Consider the following 14,979-nt stretch of genomic DNA (forward strand, 5'->3'; position numbering starts at 1 on the left):
CACACACGTTCCTCCGATTGTCTTATCAGCGCAGCACTAATTCCTCCAGCCTGAGGAATGATTAACCGTATCTAACGCGCATTGGTAGAAAGCGATTGTTTCATCTTAATAAAAGTTTAACTCCGTTCCACGCGCGCGTCCTCCCCCCCCTCCCCCGTTCAATATTGTCGAATAATAAAATAATCCAAACACATCCCGGGAGAGAATTATTTCCTTTCCGATGAACTCCTGGCGAAGAGCACACGTCAGATTCGCGACGGATCCAATTCGGAATAATCGGGTAACCACCTTTGCCTCGAATAAAGACATCGAATTAGGGGGCGGAATACTAAAGCGCAGTGTTAGTCAAATTATTTGCCGTGTCGAAAACGTGGTGGCGTTAAAAACGTCGCGATTTTCAATAATGCGATCGCGATCCCGCGCGATAAAAGGGTCCGGGTTCGTCCGCGACGATAACGAAGCCACGGCGCGAATTGTCCTGAATTGACGGCCGCGCGCGTTTCGGACGAAGATTGGATCACGCGCGCTCGCGCGCGCGCGCACGCGGAGGGATCAAAGATCGTAAACGTGTGTGGGAGAACGAACACGAAGAGATTATCAGGGGCCCCGTTGGAGATCTTGGCCGGTCCGCGAGGGATCGCGGGGGTTGAGGCGCGGCGCTCGAGATACTCCGACCTGGACGAGGTCCAAGAAGAAGACGCACACGCATACCTAACGAAACGTCGACAGAGTGGAGGGGAGAAGAGGTCGGTCTCGACGGAGATTCACCGAAAGAGTTTGTTTCTCTGCGCCTAACCTCCCACTCATGCGCTCCTTTCATTTCTCTCTCCCTCTCTCTTTCTCTGTTTCGATCGGTATATCTCTTTCGCCCGGTTTTTTTCCTCGTCGGCGCTACTGCGTTTACTGGTAAACTCACCGGATCTCACGGGGCAGCCTACTGGATCATCAGCGGGACATGTCGACGGCGGGAGTCAGGTCGGTCGGTCGGCCGGCCGAGTCCCCTGCTGAGCCGCGCGGCGTATCGATCGATCTTCCCCCGCGCGAGAGCGTCAACGAGAGCGAGGTCGAGAGCGAGCGAGCGAGAGAGCGAGCGAGCGAGCGGCCGATCCTTCGGGATCGGCACCGCGACGCGGCGCGCCGCACCGCGCCGAATGATCGCGATCTCTCGCTCGAGAGCGCGCCGCGTGTGCGACGAGGTTAGCGAGCGACGAAGGTATCGTCGTCGTCGTCGCCGTCGTCGTCGCGTCTCGTCGTGTCCCTCTCTCTCTCTCTCCCTCTCACTCTCTCTCTTTCTCTCTCACTCTCGGCGCTTACGACGTTCGGCCGTTCTCCAGAACGACGTCAATGGTCCCGTGCGCGCGATCGATATCTCCCCACACCGCGATACAACGGCACCCCCGCGGCCGCCTCCTCGCATGAGACGGGGAGGAGAGGTGAGAGAGATCGTGAGACGGCGCGATCGTCCGCCGATCAAAACAAAACTTCCCGCTACTGTCGCTGTTGCTGTTGCTACTTCTCCTTCTCCTCCTCCTCCTCCTTCTTCTTCTCGTCCTCCTCACCGGATGCTGATTCCCGCACACTAATACCACGCCGAACCGACGAACGAGAATCGACAGGCACACTCACGAGTCTCTCTCTCTCTCTCTCTCTGTTTTTTTCCTCTTCTCTCTTCGCCTCTTTCTCTCTCTTTCTCGGCGATCCCTTTTTTCCCCTCTTTGGCACACTCTCGGAACACCCGGATTACTCTCGTCCTCTCTCGTGAAGAAGCTTCGTCGGCGATGACGGGAAAAATCTGCCGCGAACAACGTTGGCCAATTTCATCCGAGGAATCGTCGTCGTCGTCTCTCTTTCTTCCTTCTCACTCTCACTCTCTCTCTCTCTCTCCCTCCGCTCCTTTCACCTTCGCCGTGAATCACTCGCGAAAAGGGCGCACGATTGTATTTATAGGACGTGTGATAACGCGACGCACGCCGTCGCGACCGGCAGCGTGGCGTGAATTATTCTTAGGTCGTCGTCGTGTGGTCGTGTTGCTGCTGCACGCGTGTGCGTCGGCACGCTCGGCCGCTCCGGTCCGTCTCGCGCGCGCCGCGGCGTTAAGATAGGTTAGCTTTTATCCGCGAACCACTGTCCGTGATCGCGGTAGACTAGAATGTGTTGACTAGTGGATCGCGCGATCGGCGTCGAGCGTGCGTCCTCGTCCTTCTTAAAATATACTTTTCACGCGTGACAACCGCCGCCGACGACGACGACGACGATGGCGACGAGGATCCTCCGACGGCGTAACACGCGCGGACGGCACTGCTCCTTCTTCTCCTCTCACGCTGCCGGAGCGTATTCAAATTTAGACACGCGTCGTCTCTCCGCGACTCCGACGACGGACGACGACGGGTGCTGCCCTGGCGCACACAACCGCGCGTATGTACGACGATGCACGACGTGACGGCGGCGGCGGCGGCGGCGGCGGCGGCGGCGACGGCGGCGGCGGCGGCGGCAGCGACGGCTGCCGCTTGCGGTGAGCTTGCCGTGAGGACGGTTAAAAAACCGGGGCGGTCGCGCGCGCTTCGACCAGTTCGCCCCGAGTTCGCGGTCGAGCCTGAAATAAAGATTTGAGGAAGTCGCGCTTGAGAACCGAGCGAGAGAGAGTGTGTGTATGTGTGCGTGCACGCGAGCGAGACGGACGGAGGTGGAGCGCGCGCGCGCGCGCGCGCGAAAGCGAGAGAACGAGATAGAGGGAGCGGAGAGAGCGAGAGAGACGGAGGGAGAGGGAGCGAGCGAGAGGGGGAAGCAAGCCGCCGCGGCTGGTAATCGTGTACCAGTCGGTCCACCTCGTCTCCGAAGTTCGCCACGGCGATCCGAGATACGTCGCCGCGGCGCGCCCGCTCATTGGTCGATAACGCCGCGGACGTCAGCCGGCGGCCGGCCAATCGCGCCGCGCGGCGCAGCGCGCGCCCGCGCGCCATCTCGCGCCACTCGCTGCCGGCTCGTCGCTGGCTCAGCAGCGCGCGAGCGCGCGCGCGTGTATGTGTGTGTGTGTGTTCTCCCGCGTCGCGCGCGCGGCTGGCTGACGCTCCTCCGGTGCAGCGCGCAACGCGTGCGCGACGCCTCAGCGAGAGAGAAGAGAATAGCGTCCGCATCCGCACACGCGCGAGACCGCTGCGAATTTCCGATCACGGCGGCATAAGCCAAAAGCCACGCGCCTTCGTTTTCCTTCTGCCCCGCTCTGTTTATCGTCTTTTTTTAGATATTATGACAATAATATTGACCTGACCGTAGTTTCGTCGATTGTCCGTTCCCAATGATGCGATTCAATTTATTCGGAGCTGTTATAAGACCATGTATTAAGGGCCGATTGTTCCACCTTTGGAATTATCTAATGGATAAATGTCCATCTATGTCTACACATCCATTATATATGTCTGTAGACATAGACATTTATCCTTTAGATAATTTATCACATAGTTTATCCCGAGGTGGAACAACCGGTCCTAAGTAAAGAAAATATATGTTAACTTATGAGGAAAAAGATACGTGTTAACGTTTAACATCAATGTCCAGTTCTTCATAAATTGCGCCTGCAATTTTTCCATATATAATGTAAAGAATTAAGAATTAATAAAAGAGACGCGTTTTTGTCTTCTCAGATCTTTAAATTGTAATGTAAAGATTTATCGATATAAAATGCATTTAATGTAAAAATTATATATTTAAATAAATATACTATTAAAAATTTATATATTCCGTAACTTTAATCCTCCGCCCAATAATCATGAAATTCTTAATCTTAAAAGTGATATATTTAATACGGCATATATATCTAGTCGCTTTTTTCAAAAGTTGACATTTCTATAATTTTGCAAGTTGGCAACTTACCTAGCAGATTTGTTTATATCTTTTTGGTGTAAAGAACAGCACTAATTGGCGAATAATCTTCAAATAATAATGTTCGGAAATTCATAATTCATACCGCTATATCCAAATGTTTATTTTTTAAAAGATACGATTGCGATATATTTTTACCTTTAAAACCGGAATTTTTAGTATTTAGAACAAAAAGTTTTTGTCTTTTTGTGTTTTTTCAGCAAATATTACAAGTATTTCAAAACAGATTATTTTTTAATTTCTCCTTTTTTTTATTGTAACTTTTTTTATTAATAAAAATATATACATTTGCTTGTTATTGTTGCAATCCTTAATGTTTGATATTTCAATTGAAAAAAATTGTTACGATACAGAGATTTATTTTTGTTTAAAAAAAAAAACTTACAAGTAATCAATGTGGGTCGCGTATGGATATGCCGATGTATCGCTCTAGGATTAATAAAGCTTGGAGCTAATAAAAGGCATGGATGCTGCAGTTTATGACGATTTGGAGAAATTATATCCCGTCGTAATGATCGCTCGAACCTCCGCTCGTGCGAGGATTACCATCGGCACATTAGATATCGACAAGCAACAAATAATCTACGATTTCCTGGTAATCATCTCGAATATAATTAGCAGTCTTGCAACGCACGTATTAAAGGATGATTAAGTTCTCTCACGGCGTATAATATTTTCCTCCGTGAGGCAAAGTGCGAGGGATCGTATCGCGGCACCGCGGCAAAGAAAAACACTTCGCGTATCGTGAAAAAAAAGTGTGGCGATTACGAAACCAAGTTAACAACGAGATTACGAGCCGTTACGCGCGCTGATAGGAGGAGGACCGTGGCCCTGTCGTGCCGTGTGTACGCGAGAGGGGAAAGAGAAATGAATATATGAGGAAAAACACGCGGGGGAAACGCCGGTTAACGACGCAACGGCGTGAGCAGTCGATGCGCGCGATTCGACCGACCCCGCGTGTTTACGCGGACGGTCGCATCCTTACACTTTATTAATATTTCGCCCGTCAGAAATAACGCGACGGCGACGGCGGCGGCGACGCGCGACGGTATACGGTTCAAGAATCGACCTGCGTTTTATACGGGGAGCTCGGCGCATTACAAAGTGTGTATGCGCGCCTCGCAGTCGACGAAAATAACAATTGTGTTATAGACCGGGCCGTATATACGCGCGGCGAACTGCCCCCGAGTCGTGCACCGCGAGTATGCAAAGTGCACGATTCTATTTAAGGCGTTATCCGCGCTTCCGCTCGATTTCCGCGTAACATTGAGCGAGAGGTACGTTCTTCTTTTCCATTTCCTCCCCTATCGCCGGCCCTGTCTTTGTCTCGTGACCGAATTCTCGGGGGGAGATCCGGATGATGTTCGTTATAATTCCAAACTTTTCTCGCCGAGACCACTCGATTTGCATTCAAGCACTGCTGCTGCACGCGCAAGTGCGCAAGATACCCCGCGGAAATAGACGAGCGAAAAGTAAATTGTTTACTTGAACGAAATTCCAGTTCGCGGATTAGTCAAGTCGGTAAGAGCCTATGAGAAGTGAAAATTTGTGACGAATCAGTCCTATCTGAATATTTTCCTGTACACAGAAAAAAAAAAGTAATATAGCCAATAACATATGTAATTGCGGGCTGCCAACTACATAAAATACTCGATACAATAATATTTGCTATTAATGCAAGTATATTATTGTATTGAGTATATCTGTAGTTGGCAGCTCGCAACTACATATCTTATTGAATATATTACTTTTATTTTTCAGTGTAGTAATTTCCATTTTGAGAAATTTTTAATTTTTTATTCAATACATTCTATTTTTATTCTATGTGTCCCAAAATTCAAATTTTTATCTTAACGTAAGACAAATATGTTAAAAAGTAGCACAAATATTATATAGAAGATTAACATAAAATGGGGTGAACTATATTCCTTCAATAAAATTATTACTTATAATAAGCTGACGCGTATTTATCTCGGGATTTACATTTGGAAACATTATTTTTATGTTATTTGTTCATTTATCCAATTTGTTATCTTAGCACTAAGAAATATTGAATATCAATTTAACACCATATAATCACCACGTTAAATTAACGCTTGGCTATGTTAACAATTCAACACGAAATTTTAACAAGGCCATATCTTGATACGAATACAAAAGACTTTTTTATGTCTGTACACGGAAAGAATTTTCCTTTTAAAAATTCTCCTGAAAATTGTGGTAATTGTAGGACAACGTAAACCTCGAAGAATTTTACTATACTTTTGACAAAATTTAATAAAACTTTGCCGGATTTTATTAAAATTTTACTAAATTTTATTAAAAGTATGGTAAAATTCTTCAAGGTTTACGTTATCTCACATTTAGCAGGATTTTCGGGGTAACTTTTTAAAGAAAATTCTCTCCGTGTATACAGAGACTGAACGATTCGTAATGCAAGTTTAAAAAGGTCGATGCGATCTCCAATAATATCGCCTGCAGAAAACCCCTAAAAGAACAGAATAAAATATCTGCGTGACACGGGGAAATAATCGTTCGTCCGGCTCATAAGTGGAAGAGATAACGGGCGATCTTTATTATAGAATCGTTCGTTGACAGAGTTTTCGAGACCGCGCGATCGACATTCGAAACCGATGTTCCCGATTTCCACCGGATGCATCCGAAATTGACGTCGACTTGCTAAAGGCGATATCGAGTGTCGCGGTAACACACGTCAGTCGGAGTCGCCGACATCTCGCGGTTCATCCGTCGAGAGTAGACGGCCGATAGCGCGGCATTTTGAAATCTGCCCTGACAAATATAATCAAATCCCGAAAATATACCCGCGTTGCATACCGTTTCCGCAGTCAGATTTCGCGACGCGTCATTAAAAATTTCGGAGCCGCGCGGATAGCCGGCTGTGTGTGTGTGTGTGTGTGTGTGTGTGTGTGTGTGTGTGTGTGTGTGTGTGTGTGTGTGTGCGAGTCACGGGCTCCCTACTTCTTTTCCGCGGAATAATACCGGGGGCTGACGGTGGTGGAAGACGAAAATAGTGGAATACAGTAGAAAAATATTAGAGCGGGGCAAAATATACTGGACTGCCGATATGACGGGGCACGCGAATTCCCTCCGGTAACAAAATCGGAAATTCGACCTCGTGGAAACCGAGTACATACCGATAACATAAAGTGATTCTTTGACAAACTTGCTGGCACAAAAGTTACATTATCGTACATTTGGCAACGGCATCGAGTCTCGTAAGAAAGAACGTTTGTTGAGATTTCCGGAGATCGTGACACGCGGCCGTGTGCGGCCGCGAGAATTATTCGAGAGTCGTTGGCGGATTGGCATCCGCTTCGGGAAAGCCTTCTGCTTTTAGGCCTCGCACAACTCGCGCACAACTGTTGCACTGGCCTGGATCGTACAATAAGACGGAGATCTACGAGGCGGGAGATATTCGTGTCGGGGATATTCGTCGACGTAAAAAGCTCGCGCGGGAGCCTGTCGATATTTAACGAATTATCGCTGGTACGGGGGTAAATATAAATCTACTCCAGGTCGGATCGTAATGTATTATGCATGAGCTGCAATGTAGCTGTACCCCTACAGAGGTTGGACAACCTAACCCGTCGAGAAAGAGAGAGAGAGAGAGAGAGAACAGTGCTCAATATGTCCTGGTCTATCGATCTCATGCCGAGCGAGCGCGAGAAGACACGAGAAACGGAAGACGGATGAGTAATTAATAAGCCTAAAACGGGTCCGCGGTCGACGATGATTGTTCGCACTCGGAGATACGTTTGGTACTCGGCGTAGTGTGCAACGGGGTCGGCGAGCAGAATCGTTCGAAATGCACAGTTGGAAAAAATGTGCATTAAATTGGAAACATATTGCGTGTGCCAAACGGTACACACAAACGGTTTGTGTTAATTTAATACGGGATGAGTATGTTAGAAAGTAATTATTATGGCAAAAATTATCACAAAAAGATGTAACACAATTTGAACTTTGACACAATTTCGAAGCATACTTCTTCAGTAAGATTAACGTTTATAATACATTGACGCGTACATTTTGTTCATTAATTTTAAAAATTGTACATTAAAACTGCATTATTTTTATGTTATTTTTTATTTATCCATAAATGTGTTATTTTAACACTAAGAAATGTTGAATATCAATTTAATACAAAAGATTCAAATAACATACATGTATTATGTTAAAATAACACTTGGATATGTTAAAGATTCAACAAAAAAATTTAACAAGAACCGAGTAACATAAGTATAAAGTGTTTTCCACACTGAAAAAAAAAAGTAATATATTTAATAAGATATGTTATTGCGGGCTGCCAATTACAGATATATTCAATACAATAACATATGCTATTGCAGTATCAACATTGTACTTGCATTAATAACAAATATTATTGTATTGAGTATTTTATGGCTATATTACTTTTTTTTCTGTGTAATGTCTTGCAATTTTTTTAAAATAAATTGCATATGAAATACTACTAATTACATATTTCTAAAAAAAGATTTCTAGAATAAAAATACTACTATAAGATGTTTCTAAAATTTGACCGAAATTCTACCATTTATGTCAAATTTGATAACTTAAATCAACTGTTTTAAATCGAAGTAAAATACTTCCATCTATATATATGTATTATCGCGTCTTAATTCAGATAATATCTATTATCCTAAAATTATTTAACCGAGACTAAAATACGGCGAAGAAATTGCGCTCGCTGGAATAATTCGTTTCTCTGTTCTCTATATTAATTCTGTTTATATCTATCTACCTTTTTTCTCCCAAATGTTGACACAGAAATATCTCAGTAGCTGTATGACAATCGCGCTCAAATTGCTAATAATCCGCGTTTTCGGATAATTATACGCGTGATAATTACACTTGAATAATTATATATATTTCTCGAAATATCCGATTGTCTTAAAAGTAAACCGGCACACATTTTCACGCGAGTGAATTTTATATCTAAAATTCTAACATTTATTCTCCACGTGTACCGAGAGTTTTAATAACGCAAAAATTCACAGAGCGTCTCAAACATTGGACGAGGATTCGCATATTTTATATGGCGCATCCCTTGAGCGGCATTTATAAAATATCGAAAAATAATGTCAGCTCACATCAGTTGCTCGCGGACGAACAGGGATATTTAATTAAGCGACATAAGCAATGCATGGCCGTCGTGCGAGATGAAGCGGAGCGACGCGACGCGCCGGACGGATCGACTGCAGCACGTTCATCACGGTGACACTTTCGTGGAAGAAAATATACCTATTCATTCAGCTGGAAATGACAAATTAACGGCGAACCGCAGATAATAGTCGAGTAACTCGGTTATGAGGTGCATAACCGAGAGGAGCCCCACGTCATTTCGGCTTTGTCAGCCCCTCCCTCCCTCCCCCAGTCGACCGATATAGATCACGATCGACAACTCTTTCTCGAATCTTATGGGGAGTCAACGTTACATTGTTTTAGCATGATATTACTATTTTGATGTATCCATTCCCGCCGAGGTCGCGCTGGAAAATGTTTTGGAGGATAGAAATAGAGCGTCGTCACCTGTCTATCTCGTTTTTGAACATCGTTTAAAAAATCGCAAATCAACGAAACGAAAACATTTTCTCGCAATCGAAACGCGATTTAACGTCGCATCGATGACCGATTTGAAATGATGCTCCCGATGCGCGTCGAGAGTCGCACGGTAAAAGGTATAAATTACGAAAATAAATCGCGAACCCTGCACAAAAAGATTTATCCGCGAGCTGAATTTTTCATGCTTTAATGAATTAAATATAACCCATTTCTATTTGCGACCGACGTCTTATTTGCACAAAAAGGAGCAAAAAAACAGCTTCTCCATAATACTATTAATTTAGAGCGAAGAACAGAACTTATAAAGCACGATAAATTTATTATGAGGGAGAAAGAAATATTAATTTATTATTTATACTTCTTAATTTTTGTGTATTTTTGCCCAGCGTTAAAGACGCGAAATACTTGTTGCTAACAAACACCTATCATTTCGTTTTCTCTCTCTCTCTCTCTCTCTTTCTCCTGCTTCTCCTTCTTTCTCTCTTATTTCGACTGTAACGTGAGCCTTTTTTCGACGACGTTGGAATCGTCACGTTAAAAAAAAAAAAGTCCGGGAATGTGGATGCGAAGAAAATTCCCAAGAGGAGGGGACACAGAAAAGAGAACACCCAGAAAAGGGAAAGGAGGAAGAAAAAGAGGACGAGGGATGAGAAAAGAGAAAGCGTAGAAAGCAGGTAGAGAGAGATGGTGATGGGCGCGGATACCTTTTAGCACTGCAAAAGGGACGCTGGGCCCTCGTGATCTCCTTTTGCTCGACGGTGCGAAGGAAAAACAATGAACGTAACAAATACCTTCCGACCGGTGGGATCGATAACAATATCGGGGCGATATGTTATAGTCGCATCCCTCTCTCGCTATTCCCTCCTCCACCTCCCTGTACCTCAAGTCCCTTCAGTCCCTCTCTTCTCCCCCCCCCTCTCTCTCTCTCTCTCTCTTTCGCACACATATATACATACGTATGTGCATATACATATGTACATACATATTATATATACATATATACATCTCCATCTCTACGTCTCTCTATCTCCGTCTCTCTTTCTCCCGTGGTCAAACTCGCACGGCAGCGGCAGCAACCAACGGTAGCAATGATATTAAATTCTTCACGAAAATCTAGGAAAGTCCATCTTCATTATCGGATGAACCGCGCTTAACCGTGTGACCTGGTCGATCGAGCGCCGAATCGAAAATAGAAGCGCATCGAAAATGATGGGGAGCGAGACAGTTTGCGAAACGAAAATAGACGTTGGACAACGGAGGTTCTTAAAATTCAAAGCTGGAAAACAATTATCCTTTATATCTCGACGATCGCCATTTCGGGATCGATCGACCTGCCGGTAGTCCGTGTGACGTTATCAATTAGACTATTAGAGCACATAATTCGGCGAGATAATTCGCCACGTAGATATTTTAGCCAATCGACAGCCACTTGACAGATTCTTTATATTTAAATTCGTCTCAAATATTTGTTGCCGCCGAGATGTAATTAATTTTGCTCTTCATATAATAGACTTCCTCTTGCCAATACCATCGACATGACGTAATTTAAAAATATTAAAAATTGCGATTAATCTCAGACCCTCGAAAATTAAATTATATATTCGTCCGGTAAAATAATTCTATAAAAATCAATTATCTCACATATAAATCTCATTTTTAGATTTTTTCGGATTTTCAGATCAAAGTTATTAACTTACATAAATTTTTTACTTTTACCATTAATTATACATAAAACTTTGCAGAATAATGAATGTACAGCTAAAATAAAATTTCATATTTCTATATTCGTGTATTTCAAATCCTCAATCTTATTTTCAATATATTAATCCTAATAATAAAACTCTCTTCGAAAAACCGCGAAATGATATAAATCACGCTTATAAAATAGAGTAAACCGTCTGTCATCAAAATGGTCTTCCATCCAGGTGTGAAATTTGGCGTCACTTGTCAGATAGGTGTCTTGCCAATTGAGTTTACGTGACAATTGCCTTCAAATGAAAAATAAAAAAAGATTGCGATTAGGGAAAGATAGCGTGAAATGCTTGGACAGAAATAGATTCAACTACGGAAGTATAAAAAGGGGTCAATATCACAATTACGTTTTCCTAGACACCCCGATACCAGTTGAATATGCCCCAAATCTAAGACCAGAATTAGCCCTTAAGGATAGGTCTCCGATAAGGAATTACGTGATACGCTTTAAGAAGAAAATCAAGTCGCGGGATCGTCATTGTCAACGCAATATCTTCACGTACTACGCGAGAGAATCACGAAATTGAAATTAATATAACATTCAAATAAATAATGATTTGTATGCGATAAATATAATAGAAATAATTATTGTGCTCAGTTGTCGACAACGAAATTCACGATTAGCGTACACGGGGTCACATTTTTCTATGTATAAAACGCGAAAATTTGGACCACAAAAGTATATTCGGCTGTTTCAATTTCGACTTCAAACACACTGACTTATTCGAATATATATCGTAGGTCTCTGATATATTTCTCCAAATCTATCTCAGGTGTAGCTTCAGGTGGAAAATGGATCTCGCGGATAATTCAATAAAGTGTAATTTTTAAACAGCGCAAACGGGGTCGTCGCCAACCGGAGAATATTTCCAAGAGATATTTTGAGAAAAAGGGATTATAAACCGAGCAAAACGTACAGCGGCTGAGGATAATTGCTTGAATTCGAGAGAACGGGAGAAAGAAAAAGAAGACACACGCGGCATGTGTGTAATGTATAAAATATATTGACGTATGTTATATTACACTGTAGATCCGATCAAATCGGCGGCGAATAACGCTCCGCAAAAACGTCGACCGAAACGATCTTATCGATTTTAACTTTTGGTTGGAAAAATTGAGTCAGCAAAGTTACGCATGTCATAAAAGATGTAAACAAAGAAATTAGGTATTAATAGAACAAAAATCGATACGGCACGATACGCATTCCGATTTCTCCTTTTCAGCAAAAAAAAAAAAAAAAGATATTGACGTGTAAAAAAAATTGAAAGCGAATAAAACATTTTGTCTAGTTCGAAGTTGAGGTTGCGAGCTCACGTCTAGGGCGGCAACTAGGCAAATAAGTGAATCATTCGCGATCATGCAAGTATTTCATTTACGATTATTTTCCTTTAACGTTAAATATATGTATATAAAGTGAAGATAAACGCAAGGTTTAACAAAGTTCTACGCGCTCGGATTGTGCTTGAAGAGCTCGCAGGAAAAGGCTTGCACCCGCGGTTGCAGCTAGACGCGGGTGTTTGTCCCAAAGCTCTCCTTCCGGAGGAGCAAAGAAACTTGGACTTCCCGTGGAAGAAGTAGGTTTCGAAGGCGCTCGTTCGTGCCCCCCGAACGAAAATACCAGGTGGCGACCATACCTCGTGTTACCCGTTCGAGCAGCAGCAACACTAACGAACGATCTCTCGTGTCTCTCTTTCTCTCCTCCCTTTCTCTCTCTCTCTCTCTCTCTCTCTCCCTCTTTCACTCTCCGCGCGACACTCTGGCTCAAGACAGGCGTCTGTTGCCATACCGGATATCCGCTCATCCTGCCTGCCGTTCGTCCCGAACCATCTCGAAGGGACATCTTGCTCCTACGAGGAGCAACGGCAGCAAGCCAAGAGAGAAAAACAGACAGAGAAAGAGACAGAGAGAGAGAGAGAGAGAGAGAGGAGCTTGTCGAGGGTAATGAGGGGAGTTTTAACGAAACGATATATACGTATACGTGGGCGGGATGTTCACATATTGCCGGTAACGCGAGAACGTGTCACGTTAAAGCCAGTATGTCTGCCTACGTTTAACCCTTCATTGCGTTTTACGCGATAGCACCCAGTGGATACTGGTGCGAATCAAAGAGTGATCGATTTTCTCGATTAACTTCCATCCCATCGTACCGCGACAAAAATAGAAACGACAGACGCTACTAAATATACATATCATATAAATATTCGTAAAATTTTATCGCATATCGCGCAAGGAATGCCCGGAGGATCCGACAGAAAATTTTGGTCGTGAGAATATCTAGAGGGAAGATTCTAGAGAGTTATTTGCGAGTTAACTAAAGAAAAAATTTTTTTTAGGAAATTCGAGATTATTTGAAAATTAGAATCGTAGTTTCGTATATTGATTCCCTTTTTTTTTTCGTATACTTTGCCGAACAATATATTCTTTCTCTCGCTTTATTTGAGTAACTCAAATGATATTTCGATGTGAAAGGTATGACAGGTATGAAGTCATATCGCGAACCAGCTGGGAAACAAGAAAAATCGCGAGACAGAACGAGGTAACGACTATAAATGATGTGACATTATATGCATGGAGCGTACAGGGCGCCGCCGCGTCAACTGTTAACTGTGAATAGGAGTTGATATATTTTAGTGACACATAAGATAAAAACGGTTGCGAGGTAGAACTTCTCGCGTTTTAATCGTTATAAAATCAGTAAAGAAGTGTAATTTAGCGAGGCGCTATTATATAAATGTTTAACATAATCTCCTGGGGTTTACCCGCGGTCTTTCTTCGGCCAACCTTCGATCGACCACGAGCGACAACGTTCTCTAATCCCCCCCTGTATCTCCATGGCGTTTCTACTTTGCGTTCGATCGTAACAAAGACACGTCATTCTTATTAAGTGATATCAAATATGCATTTATAAAAAGAACCAATGCAAACTTAACATAAAAATATATATGACACGTGAATAATATCGCGAGTGCTAAAAGAGTAAGGTGACTTAATTTAACACGTTTTGATCCCACGTGGCATATCTATTTCGCGATCAGTCGTAACAAAAACTTGTCAAATAATTAGATATTCAATTACGTGGAAAAAATAAGTACAAACTTGTGACGCGTGAGTAATGACGTAAATACTAAAAAAAAAAAAACGCGATTTAATTCAATGAGTTTTGACCAACGTGACACTTTTATTTCACGATCAGTCATAAAGTTTAAGTAATCAAATTCGCAATTATATGAAGAAAAAAATAGATACAAACATGATGTAGAAATATATGACGCGTGAACGATGGCGCGAGAAGAGGAAGATTACGCGATTTAATTTCATGAGATCCATGTGATATTTCTACTTTGCGTTCAATTGTAGCAAAGCACGTTATAATCACTTTTATAAATCATCGAACATAATTATACGGAAGTGAATAACGCACATTGATGCAAGGATATGTAATGCGCAAATCATACGCGTGTGATAAAAAAAAATTACACAATTTAATTGAACGTGTTTTGATCCATAATGTTTCTAATTTATTTTCAATCGTAACGGAAACGTATAATCACTTAAGTAATCGAATATGCAGGATACGGAAAAAATAGATGGAAATCTAACGCAAAAATACACGAAGCGGGAGCGATACCGCGAGCACTGAAAGGATAATGCGATTTAATGAACGAAATGCGTTGATTATTATGCTTTATCTGCCTACATGCTTATTTGATATTTCCATGAACGGATTATGAAAATTCCAGTGTA

At 43.0% G+C, this 14,979-nt stretch overlaps 1 protein-coding gene across 4 annotated transcripts in view; it reads right to left on the reverse strand.

Annotated features, from left to right (window-relative positions):
* LOC105836654 (myocyte-specific enhancer factor 2) overlaps positions 1 to 14,979 on the reverse strand; it is a 78,837-nt gene that overhangs the window by 27,312 nt on the left and 36,546 nt on the right. For 3 of the 4 annotated variants that reach the window (XM_012680835.3, XM_012680836.3, XM_012680832.3), the window contains exon 1: positions 917 to 2,593. The exons of the other annotated variant lie outside the window; for it this stretch is intronic. The gene's annotated coding sequence lies outside the window, so the exon portion shown is untranslated. Of the gene's footprint in view, positions 1 to 916; positions 2,594 to 14,979 lie in introns of those variants that run through there. 4 annotated transcript variants of the gene reach the window in all.

Source organism: Monomorium pharaonis, chromosome 3 (genome assembly GCF_013373865.1).
Source record: "Monomorium pharaonis isolate MP-MQ-018 chromosome 3, ASM1337386v2, whole genome shotgun sequence".
NCBI classification, from domain to species: domain Eukaryota; kingdom Metazoa; phylum Arthropoda; class Insecta; order Hymenoptera; family Formicidae; genus Monomorium; species Monomorium pharaonis.